The 7,798-nt window shown below is 36.7% G+C and overlaps 1 long non-coding RNA gene across 1 annotated transcript; it reads left to right on the top strand.

The window, feature by feature from the left end:
* The first annotated feature begins 2,577 nt into the window (after positions 1-2,577).
* On the top strand, positions 2,578-5,452 carry LOC149256765 (uncharacterized). Its single transcript, XR_016267297.1, has 2 exons — positions 2,578-4,816; positions 4,937-5,452. It is a non-coding gene; the product is annotated as an uncharacterized LOC149256765 (long non-coding RNA).
* The last annotated feature ends 2,346 nt before the right edge of the window (positions 5,453-7,798 follow it).

Below are 7,798 nucleotides of genomic sequence, written 5' to 3'. Positions count from 1 at the left end.
TTACATTGTGCCTCAATATAGTGAGCGGATTCAGGTGCTTTACCTTTGTCTGTATCATCAGTTTTACCTTTCTGCTGATTTCTTCTCTGCTCAATTTTGTCCCATGGTAGCTTGCATGTAGAAGCATCATGTGATCCATTTCGTTTGCAGCGAATGCAATGCAGATCTGCCTTTTCTCCTTGAGAGTGTCTGCCCCCCCTGCCTCTAAAGTATCTTCCTCTTCCTCTTTGTCCACCTCTTCCTCTTGTAGAATCTTGAGCATGATGCTTTTCTTTATGAGCAAGGCAAATAGTCTCTTCAGAAGATTCAGGGATTGTCTTCTTTCCAAAGGGTTTCTCTCTTTCAGCAAACTTTTTCACAAGGGAGTCAAAGGTTATATCTTTAAGATTTCCATTTGCTTGTAATGACTCAAGATAATTGGAGTAGGTAGGATAGAGTGCCTTGAGAAAAGCAATAAGAGGGATATCCAGCTCAACCTTAGTGGATTTAATATCATGCATTATAGACTTTACTTCAGATGCAAGAGCAAGAGGATCATTATTTTTCAGTTCAAGAGTGAAGAGTTTAATCATGAGCTGAATAACTTCAAGTGCAGAATGTGAGTCATAGAGTTCTTTCAGCTTTTGTAAAGCTTCAAAGGCAGTTGAATAAGATGAAATATGACGACTTACTTCTTCATTTACAGATGCTGCGATCAATGCATAGGCTTTGCTGTTCTTGTTTTCCCAAATGACAAGCTCTTTATCTGATGTAGGCTGCACAGGGTCTTTGTCTTCTTCTCCGACACATACTCCTTTCCACAACTCATTGTAGATGAGGGTGTGTTTTACCATCTGGGACCATTCGGGATAGTTCTCCTTGCCAGTGAGAACTATTCCTATCATAGAGATGATTGAATGCATTCTGTAAAAAAAAGTTACTTCTGTTGATATACAGTGAAAAAAAATCTCTATGGGAAATAATCAATCAAATCACCATAAATCCCTTTGATTCTCTAGACAGTAATAAAATATGACGGTGTTAAAGTTCAGACATTCTCTCCAAATTTCACAAGAAAGGATGACAGGCGGGAGCTCTGTTTTCTTGACTAATTGCTGCTATTAAATGATAAAATCTATGTTCAAAGAGTTTGAAGAGTATTTCATTCAAAAAGACTGAAACCAATTGATACCAGAAACCAATCGGTCAGCACATCCTTTATTCAAAAATTTGCTTTCGTAATGGCAGAAGCATGTCGCTCTTGACAGGAAGATCACAAAAAAAAACTTTTCACAACGCTGACACAATGCACCCGTCTATTATCAATTCTGTCTGCAAGATGTAACTGTTTTACTACCCACAGATCTACTTGAATCTCATGAATATTCTCAGCTGCTCCATAGCTCAACGCACGGTGCCAGAACTTTACGTAGTCAGATACAAAGAATTGATCACGCAAAAACAAAAACTAGAATATCCCTGCTCGGTTCGTGCTTCTGATCTCCACGAGTTTAGTTTCAAAGTCTCAAAAACTATACTCAGTTCACAAATCCGAGTGTGAATTCACCTTAACTCCAGAAAATCTATCAATTTTTTTTTGCAATTAAAGGTAAGAGCCGATACCAATGTTGTCATTGCTCAGAGAGGATCGCTTGAAAAGGATTATGGATGTCGTCGAGCTCGCAGTCGAATACAACGCCAATACTTACACATCTCTCTTGCAGCTCTGTGCAGATAGAGAAACATTAACGCAAATCCATGCCCATATATTTATTCAGGGGTTGGATCAAAACATTTTCTTAGCAACCAAACTGGTGACCAAGTATGCAATGTGCTGCCGTTTGGAGGTGGAGGCGGAGAGGACAACAAAGCCCTCAGTTGCCGACGCTTCTTCGCCCTTCGTAGACAAAACTCTAGCTCCTGGAGACACAGTGCTAGACCTAACGTGACTCGATAATCAGACTCTCAGACTGGGCGGTGGTCTCCGTCACGACTGTGACAATGTTACTTTAACAAAGGTTGGTAGGCTCAGGTATACAAAGCCAAACAAATATTGGGTTGAAGGCTCACAAAGAAAGGTATACACCAAAGTTTGAGAAGTTTGAGACTGGTCAACTGATCTATACGCGAGTGGTTAAAACCAATCGTGACATGAACCCAGAGCTTTCATACACTGATGAGGCAGCGAAACCACGATGGAATCTTGAGCCTTTGTCAGCGGTGGAGAGGCAGCGAAAAGGACTCATAACCGATGAGAATCGCAGGACAATCAATGAGACGCGCAGGTATTCATGCGCAGGACAGAGGCAGCGCTCAGGTATTCATGCGCAGGACAGAGGCAGCGCTCAGGTATTGTGGCGCAGAGAATCAATGAGAGGAGTTACGACTATTCTTAGAACCTGGCTCTGATACCATGTCAGACCAGGAGTAACTCCAAATTGGACAGAAAAACTGATTCGTTTATTTCATTAGGTAGCTATTGTTTATATACATGAATGTGACTGATCAGTTCATCTTCTTGATGACTGTTCACATTCCAGTTCACCCAACCGCTGAGGATTAGGTGTCAACAGTGTCTATGTAGATCCACAACTCAAATATACAATGAAGGTGGACCCTACCAAAGATATCTATGAATATGCCTAATCAGAACTTGCAGAAAAATACTCCCCATGCTGCCACAAATATGCAAAGTCCTTTATCACTCAAGCCGACATGAGGGGTAATGCTGCCTAACCAAGCATGAAATTATGTTAGAAAAAACTTGAGATGCCCAATCAGTCATTTTGGCTTGAGTGAAGGGTACATTTTTGTTAAAATCATGACAGGGGAGTTCAACAATCAACATCACCAACATCAGGGTACATGAAAGGCATGGTGCTCTTGATTAAATGCCAATCATATACCTTCTTACATGATAGAATTCAATGGAAATTCTGCAATCCTGAAATCCTAAAAACTGTGAAGTCAGCTGAATTAGGAATGGAATATGAAATTCTACTTTTTCAAACATCTTGGAATAATTAATGGTATGTTAAAACTTTTAGAAGTTGATATTCTCCTCTATCCTTCATTTTCTATCTTCTTACTTTAAGAAAATTAATATTACTAGTAATTACAAAAAACAGTGAGGGGTGTTCAAACCAGCAGACTTTTGTAAAAAGTGTTAGGCTGCAAACCACAGATGAAAGAATAGGTGTGAATGCTTTTTCATTAATATGATACACATTTAAATACAATGTTCTGACTGCCTTGGGTTCATCTTCCAAAGTCTTTTAGACTTCTTGTGATGCTTCTTATTCCACACCATAACCCTTATGGATTAGGTGTCTAACAAAAAGGTAGCATGGGATCTCCTTTTATGAAGGGGATGTTCCCTGTTGCATTTTTCTTGCATCCCCCCAAAAAGAGGATGTGGGGGAACCCCCTTTGGAGTATCCACGTCTTTGGAGCGTGTCCGGTACCCTTGGGGTACACGTCTCTGTGTAACACTGCATATTCTGCAGGGCCCTTGTTTTTAACCTTGGGTTTTACATATGAGACTGATGAAGAGGAATTTGGAAGTGCTGATAACAAGGAAGTTTTTGACTGTTTGAAACTTCTAAAATAGCAATATCAATAAGGTGAGAAGAGAATGATTCTTCTAGTTGCAAATATGGAAGAAGTCTCTGAAAGGTGCCCAACTTGCCTGTACAAGGATGTAGGGTGGTGGCCGTTATATACTATAGGCTGGAGTTTAGAATGTGATGACATTGACATTGTTTGGTTCTTATAATGGGGCATTAAAAACCATACATCTAAGTGAAGTTCTTTTAATGCGACTTGAAACATATATGGGCAGAATTTCTGAGATGTCTCTTACTATTGATGAGCTCTTAGGAATATTCTTAATCAGTTAGAAAATTCAGTAATGTATATTTAAGGATTAGGGTGCCAACCACTAGTTCTCTCACCCATTCAATTGTTATGAGTAGAAAAAGCGAGAATTTACTGAATATGATTGAATTTATGTTTAACAGAATTCCTGACTGATTTCCTTATAATCTTTAGGGAAGATGAGTCTGCTTACATGATTTATCTACCAGTCGGAAGTGGATCTGATTTTATTTTGTCTTGACATCTTGTTTAATTTTAATAAAGAATGTATCAATTGGTACAATATAACACTTAAAAGGGAAGAATTTAGTCAACATATCTGGAATTTTTATCAATAAAATTCTGGAAATGACTCGTTGTCTTGATTTATCTACCATTATGGCACAGACCATTTATTTTGTTTATGATCAATTGCATCAGCCGGTGCAATACGATGTTTTTGAGAACGTATCAGTTATGGTCTGGACAGATGCGTATTTTATGTCAGTACACTTTCCACTGGGGCATATTAGGGGAGGTTCAGTTGTCTGTCAACCAATCAATTTGCAGCTTAGTTTATGCCGTTGTGGTGGAAAATAGTCAGTTAGCCATAGTTTTCCAAACGAAATGATTAAGGACGGGCATATTGACAAAAACAATGGTGAGGTGGAACTCAAAACCTATCCAACGTTGACTTGTTTGAGAGGACTTAGAATGTTCAACGGGGATAGATGTGGGTCGAATAAGCATTGATTTAGAAATAGATGCCTTGAAAAACTTAGTTTTTCAAGACAATCCTGACGCTTTTTTATTAAATGATTTCAAAGCTATTACTTTGATAACTGAAAAACTTTTCTTCTGCCTGCAGGCATACTGGCTTGTTTAGATGGGTATATGAATATAGCAATGGAGCAGACAGAAGAATATGTCAATGGCCAACTAAAGAACAAGTACGGCGATGCTTTTATTAGAGGAAATAACGGTAATATGCCATCTTTTGATACGTTTTTGTTGGTTCATGAACTTCATAGACGTTTTCTGAGTTCTGGTATTTTCTCAGATTCTTTGGACAGTTGCTCTCTTAATTTGTTATGTTTGTCAGTTGCTCTCTCTTTGGACAGATTCTATACATTAGTACTTCCAAACGGACCCTTGGAGAAGGAGCATAGCTATGGGGACGTGCATAAAAATTTTGAAACCTCTTTTGAAAGTAACATCTGAAGAACAAGATTCTCGATACATATGTACCTATTATGATAAGTTTGTGTAACCTGGGACTATTTGTAACTTTGTACATCCCTCCAAGTCTTGTTTTAGATTTTGGGTGGCAATCTGGCAACAGCACCGCTTGATGCATCTCACTCGAACTTCCAAATAAATAAATATATTTAGTGTGGACCCAAAACACAAAATCAAACTTTAGATCGATCCCACCATTACCTTATAGCTCATATCTCTAATACAAAACATCCTCATATCACATACAAATATTTACATAAAGCATTACACGAGGTTTTTACGTACAGGTGTATCCTCAATTTCTATTATGCACTGTGTCCCATTGACTCCAACTTGGAGGTACGCATTCAAATTCAAATTCAAATGCACATTGTGTTTCTACTATGCGCTTGAACCATCACGATTTTGTGATTATACATAGATCCAGACAAAATACAAATTATAAAATTTGATTACACAATTTTCTCGATTTTGTGATTATACATAGATCCAGACAATACAAATTATAAAATTTGATTACACAATTTTCTCGATTTTGTGATTATACATAGATCCAGACAATACAAATTATAAAATTTGATTACACAATTTTCTCAGTAATTGTTGATCAATCACAACATTGCATCTCAATGACACGGTGACCCCAGTGTAAATTTCTGGGTGAAATAGAATCCAAGGAAACGTTCAGCATAAATATTTTCAATACTTAGAAATTGAGATGAATATCAAATAAAAAGTCTATTTCATCTTATGAATTAGAGTCATTTATAAATAATTTTTATTATTATTAGAATTAAATAATTTCGTGTTTAAATTTTCATTTATAAACAGCTTGACTGTAATTTATAATATAAATTTTCATTTATAACTAGCTTGATTTTTTATGCATTGGATAGTTTAATTTGCGCAAATCTCATCAAGAGAATTAAATCTCTGTAAATTAGTTTATTGATTTGGGTTGCATTTAGCTAATCAAATTGTTGAATTATTAGTGTAAATTTTAAAAAATACTGTAAAGAAAATTAAAAATGATTTCAAAATTGTTTTGTAAAACGTTCAAGCTTACAAAACCTCACACAATCTTGCCCCTGGACTCAGCGTAGCATCATCATTTCTAGCGAGAAGCAGCCATTGTTGTAATGTCGCGAAGCAACTGCCTAACATGAGTACTGTATTTTTTCGCTGTATCACTTTGAAGAAAATCTGCAAAAACATCAATCTCTTTTTGTGTCAGCTTTCTACGACCGCTTTTCAGAAGTTCCACCGTAATTTAATAATTAAACCGAATCGAACGTGAGATGGTTTGAATTTGACTATATCCACCATTCCAACAATATCTTTCTTTGACTATGTCCAATTGTTGAAGCCTTTTTTCTGAGATGGTTTGAATTTGACTATATCCACCATTCCAACAATATTTTTCTTTGATTATGTCCAATTGTTGAAGCCTTTTTTCCTGGTTGCCATACCTGTAAACTTCAGATTCTTCTACCTTCACTAAGGCTTCTTTTTTTTTGTGCTTGCCTAGTTGATCTCTCCCTTCACTTAGTGTTCCTTTTGTGTGTTTGCTTAGTTGATCTCCCTTAGTTTGTATATTTGTTAGTTATGGAGCATGCTATCTAATTAAGGATAGTGTTTTTGGTATAAACGTTTATGACTTTTGAGTTACATCTTGTTTTTATATGGTGGTTATATCCTCACAAGTAATTAGATGATGGTATTTTCAAGTAGATGTTTAATGTTTTGTGGGGTTTTCTAGTGACATGCCCATAATGATGAGTATTATTTTTGTTACTAGGAGGGGTGTTTTACATGTTCCTCTTATGTTAGATGTAGTGGGATATACTTGATGATTGGATGGGTTATCATTTTTACCACCTCCTTCTCCTATGACCTTGATGTGGTTAGATGATGTGTGTTGTGGTAGTGCACTTTCAATTGGTTGGATTTCCATAGTTGACATGACTTGATATTCTAACATTGAGTGGCACCACCTAGACGCAAATGTGTTTGATGATGAAATTAGATTGGGGGGATACTACATACATATTTGATGGAGAAACTCGCTCCTATGGTTTGAATAGTTTTTACCATGTTATAGTCCATTCTTGGCGTGTTGTAATTTTAAATCTAGGTGCAACTTCTAGTTTTTCATTATGTTCTTATCAAGATGGGTTTTGATAGGAGATCTAACTTATTTCCATGGTACAACACTTACTCGAGGCACCCCTCACCTCCTTGTGCAACTCATTAGCACATGTGTTCATGTTGATTTTATTGGTTGGTGATAATTGGGAGGTTTGGTTATGGTTTTACTGAGCATTAAACTTTGTGCACACATTTTGAGGTTTATTTAACCATTCAATGCTTAAATTAATCCATTTTATTACCTCGGAGGTTATTAGCTTGAACATCCTACCTCACTTGGTAATTTTTCACACTTGAAGGGGTTATTTAGAGGTTATTTGAGTTTTTATTTGGAGTAATCCTCTCTTGGGAATAGTCTCCATGGATTACATGATTTTTTATTGTTGGAGAGGTTGGAAGATGTTGTATCCCCAACACTTAACTCCCACTAATATTGTAATTGCAATTAATTATATTATTGATCCTCCTATGGGTGTGTAAATGTAAATGGGAAAATGACTTGGATCGATTGCAATTATAATTTAATTATGCTTGATGAAGAGGTGAAACCTTGTTATGAACCATGAGATGGCATGAG

Source organism: Pinus tabuliformis, chromosome 7 (assembly GCF_031772625.1).
Source record: "Pinus tabuliformis cultivar Carrire ecotype Pingquan chromosome 7, CPIR1, whole genome shotgun sequence".
Classification (NCBI taxonomy): Eukaryota; Viridiplantae; Streptophyta; class Pinopsida; order Pinales; family Pinaceae; genus Pinus; species Pinus tabuliformis.
Note: the sequence above shows the minus strand (reverse complement) of the source record. Positions and strands in the feature narration are given on the sequence as shown.